The 4,556-nt window shown below is 45.6% G+C and overlaps 1 long non-coding RNA gene across 1 annotated transcript; it reads right to left on the reverse strand.

The window, feature by feature from the left end:
• Positions 1-1,357: 1,357 nt before the first annotated feature.
• LOC136320049 (uncharacterized) lies at positions 1,358-4,130 on the reverse strand. Its single transcript, XR_010728255.1, has 3 exons — positions 3,965-4,130; positions 2,894-2,942; positions 1,358-1,983 (listed from the first exon to the last, which is right to left on the reverse strand). It is a non-coding gene; the product is annotated as an uncharacterized lncRNA (long non-coding RNA).
• Positions 4,131-4,556: the final 426 nt, after the last annotated feature.

Here is a 4,556-nt window from a genome sequence, read left to right on the forward strand (position 1 = left end):
GAACTGGGCCCAAACAGCGTAAGCCTTGGGAGAGGGTGAGTAAATTAAGATTCCGAAATAATGGAAAGGAAAGAGTGTGGTACTGTATTAGGTTAGAGATGAAATTACCAATGGGATTTTATAGGGTTCAACTTAAATACATTGTACGAAATAAAAATAAATATCTCTTTAGTTATTAAATAGAGTTTTATCTCTCCCTGTTTGTCAACAGGATAGTCCACTCAAAAAGGGGAACACTACATGCCAATTATTTGGATGAGAGAGTGCCTACAGAATTTACACATCTCCAATAAATATTGACACGATGGGAAGTGTCTATGGGCAGAAGGACTGTTTCTGAGAGCATGTGATGTGCAATATACCACTGACCTACCTGAGCCATAATTCTGGGATTGCCATGACTCGCCAAATATGGAAAGATAATATAGAATAGAAGCAGTGACCATTTGAAGTCCATTTGATCCAAGTTCATGATGAGAACCAAAAAGTTAAATGGCAAATGTTGAGCACCCATTGTACATTATCTCCTTTAACCTTCATAACACCCCTATGCTCCCCATTTTACTTAGAATAAAACTTAGACTGTGAGGGACTTAAAAACTAGCTCAAGGTCCCAAGGCTACTAATGCACAGAGCCAGAATTTGAAGCTTACTTATCTCTCAAAAGCCATCAAAACATTCACTATACTATTCCTCTTCGTATTTTATACAGGAACACAACCTTGACCATACGAGAGCCCTTTCTCTTCTAATCTACTGAGAGAGATGATACTGCGACAAATTAATTCAGAGTTTGTTGGATATCTTTGTTCAAGGTTCTGGAGAACCACAGAAAAACGAGAGAGTGAAGCCAGTTCTTAGAAGCAACTATGCAGTGAACACCACGTGCGTGGCGTAGACCCAGTGCTGGAGGCCTTGCAGGACCCCTCACTAGCTCTTGGTGGTGAATCCCCTTACGTTCTTGCCATTGGGTATCTGTGGATGCTGCTCCCACCCAAGAGGCCCCCACTACACTTGAGCATACAGAAACTGGTGATGGCAGGCAGGCTGGCATGGAAATAGACAGAACAGGGCTGTAAAAGAACGACCCTGGGTCCGGTTCTGGCTTCACCATTCCTAGACCTGTGACCATCTAGTGAACCCCCCTCACTGTCAAGTCAGTTTCTTGTTTGTAAACGGGGATATTGCTGAGCAGAGCGGTGTTGGTGAGACCTTGTTTAAAAGTACCTTGAAAATAATATTAAATAAAGTTAGTTTTTATTATCCCTTTATGTTTCTGCTAATCAAGCCCAGGCTAATCAGTGTTTTCACCCCCTTGTGAGGCTCCATCAAACACGACGACCTCTGAATATGTCAAACTGCTGCGCTCCTTCAAGAAGCTTCCGGCCTCGATGGGGAGCGGCGCTGCGGAAGGTGAAGGGCCACAGAGGGCCAGGCGTCGGCCCACCTCCTGCTTTCCACCCTTCCCTGGCACTGGTCTACGTAGTACATGCCAGAAGGGTGCCTAGTTGCAGTGAAGAAAGATCCGGGTGGGAAGAGGAGGAATTTCTAGAACTTTTGCTGGAAATGCTGTATTTAGAGGCACTGGAGCTCCCAGACACTGCAGTGGCCGACATCCTTCCTGTGGCTCTGCCCTGGCTCTGCGTCTGAATGGCTGTGCCCCGACCACCGAGCTCCACGGGCTGGGAGTGCTGCCTCATCTTGTAATAACAAAGCAGCTGCTGTTCCACCATCTGAACGGGTCTGGACATCTGGCTGGCGTCCTTCCAAAGGGCTCCATCCTGAGTAATCCTCTAGCAAAATACTTCAACCTTCACTGTGGACTTGGGCCAGTACTGTGTGCTCGACTGTTAGCAGCCAGCTGCTGAGCTCTCGATGAGACAAGTCATGAATAGTTGGCTGGTATCTCAGTGCCTCCAACAGCCAGATCAAATGTGACGGATGAGCGATCACATTCAGTTGCCCAGCTCTAGACTGTTGTACCTATCAGAAAGAGCCAGAGCCAAACCTTAAAAAGTCAGCGGGGGTGTTATAGAAACATTGTCCTCACTGTAACTTGTCCTTTACCTTTTAGCTCTCTCCAGTTGTTTATAGGAGGACTAGCGACTATTTGCCCACCCGTATCCAGGAATGAGTATTCAATAGCATTTCACTGAATCTGCTGTCTTCTCCTAAAATTCAAGAACTGTGTGGTTGGCTCACCCCCTGCAGTATGATGCTGGGCAGACTGTGGTATTCATGTTCTCCACCCTCCCACCCTGGTGCCAGTGGATGGTAGGGGAAGAGACAGTTCTGTGAGAACAAGGGGGAGAGAGAGGCCCTACTTCTCAGAAAATCAGCCCACCCTTGGAGCTGGACCACCAAAACCACCCAGGACACACCAGCAGGAGCCTCCCAGCTCAGTCTGCCTAAACCTCCTTGGAGTCTGCTGTATGAGGCAGACCTAGGCCCTGGTAAGCATTCAATTATTTCAAAAACAATCCCCCTCCTAACTTATCTTCTTTTCTGACCCTTTTTAAAAAGGCAAGTACTCAGACCTACATCTTGATCAATTAGAAAAGGCTTTCTCTAGTGTCCCCCTGCTCCTGTGCCCCCTCGTCTGTCCTAGATAGATGTCACCTAACCCTCCCGTCATCTCAGTATCTAGAACATGCATCCTACAGAAATTCAAGGCAAAGGCCAACATAAGTCATGTTAACATCAAGAAAAAGACAGCTGTGGCTGCTTCTCAGTGCTTATTGGGGATAAAAATAAAACCTACAATGACAAACTTTATATTTTCCTCTGGTGTCTCAACCGGGCACTGGCCCTTAGCTCTAACTTCCCACCAAATTATTTGTGCAAATGTGTCAACATTGCTCTAAATAAAGGGTGTAAACATTGCTCTGCCTACCTGAACCGTCCTCAGGAAGTCACCCCGTCTTCACCCCCAGAGCGCTCCCCTGCAGAGGGAGGAAGACGGTGGACAGTAGAACATTGGTGAATACAGCCTCCTCACTCAACACCTGTGCACTGAACAAGCTTTATATTTTCACAGCATTAAGGGGATAGAAAGAAAAAAAAACCTCAAGAAGTCATAATCACCGTACCCCATATATTCCAGTAGATCTATATTTGAAATCTTCCAATTTCAACAGAATTCCTTTATTCTTTTTGATGACTGAGGATAATGATATTTTTATTTGTTTTACATTTTAAAGCATTTTAATGAAAAGAGAGACTATAGATAAGAATAAAAACAAAATTTGTATATTCATAGTTTAGCTTTAACCCTATTAACAATTTACCATATTTTGTTATTTTTATTTTTTTTTAAAGCTGATAACATAATGCTGTGTGAGTAACCCTCCCTGAACCCACTCCTTCTCCCCATTCCAACGGGTGACACCTGGCCGAGGCTAGTGTTATCAGACCCCTGAAGTCCTTTTAAAAATATTTAGTACCTATATGTTCATAAAGAAATAATGTGGGTTTTCTTTTGTATTTTACATTTTTAATAAAATTCTGTCATGCTGAATATTTTATTCTGCACTTGCTTTTTTTACTCAACATTATGCTTTTGAGATATATCCATAGTGAAACATGCAACTCTGAGTCATACCTCCCAACTGTTATTATTTCTCCAACCTTAAAAATAAAACTTTCATTGACTTTGCCAGCCACTTCCTGCCCTCTCCTTCACTCTCTTCGCCCTTTTTGGCAATGAAATTCCCTGAAAGTGTTGTAAGTTTCTCCCAACCTCTCTCAACCATTCCAGTTAGGTCCCGGGGTTCATTAGCAGGAGACTCAGGTGTGACAGCTAAAAACCCTGCCTCTCCACAATTCCTGCGTTGCTTCCTGAATGGCAAAGGAGAAGCCTCCTGCCTCAGTTCTTGCTGGTGGTCTCTGGGGTACCCCCACTGCTTTAGGGCCCCTTCCTCAGCTTATCTGTCCTGAACTCAAGCATCCTCTCAGACCAACCCACCTTGAGAAGTGATCTGCTACTGTGTGATCATCTGCAGAGCACTGCAAGGGCAGAGATACCGATCTGGAAGTCCTTTCCCACAACTTTAAAGGAGCTGCGTCCACACCGGTGAACTTCTTCCCTGTGAACATGGCCCACATAAGAGAAGGACAGAGCCCCTCTCCAGGACCCCACCTGCACCAAGGCTCTCGGCTTCCACTCAGCTAACAAGCACAAGTCCCAAGCTCCTGGTAGGGTAGAGGCACCCCAGTGTGGGCCAATAACAGCTTGTCAGCTCAGCCCTCCCACTCCTGAAGACACACTTTGTCAGCATCTGCAGTAAGGGTTTATGAATGAGTGCTCAGATCCCCGTTCGGGAGAGGCCTTAGAGCTAGGACGCACTGTCCGCAGACCATCTCACCTGTGAAAGGTCGCCTTTATCGTCCACTCACGAGCTGCCACCCCCTCTCTTCCCACCCCACCGCCGGGGAGAGGCGGACTCACCCACTAAGGAGGCTAACTCACTCTATGGACAAATCTCACAGATGTGCAAGTCAGACTCGTGCTCGTGACAAGGCATTTGTTCTTTTTTATTTTTCTTTTTTTCTTCTTT

The sequence above is a fragment of the Saccopteryx bilineata genome, chromosome 1, assembly GCF_036850765.1.
Source record: "Saccopteryx bilineata isolate mSacBil1 chromosome 1, mSacBil1_pri_phased_curated, whole genome shotgun sequence".
In the NCBI taxonomy this organism is placed as follows: domain Eukaryota; kingdom Metazoa; phylum Chordata; class Mammalia; order Chiroptera; family Emballonuridae; genus Saccopteryx; species Saccopteryx bilineata.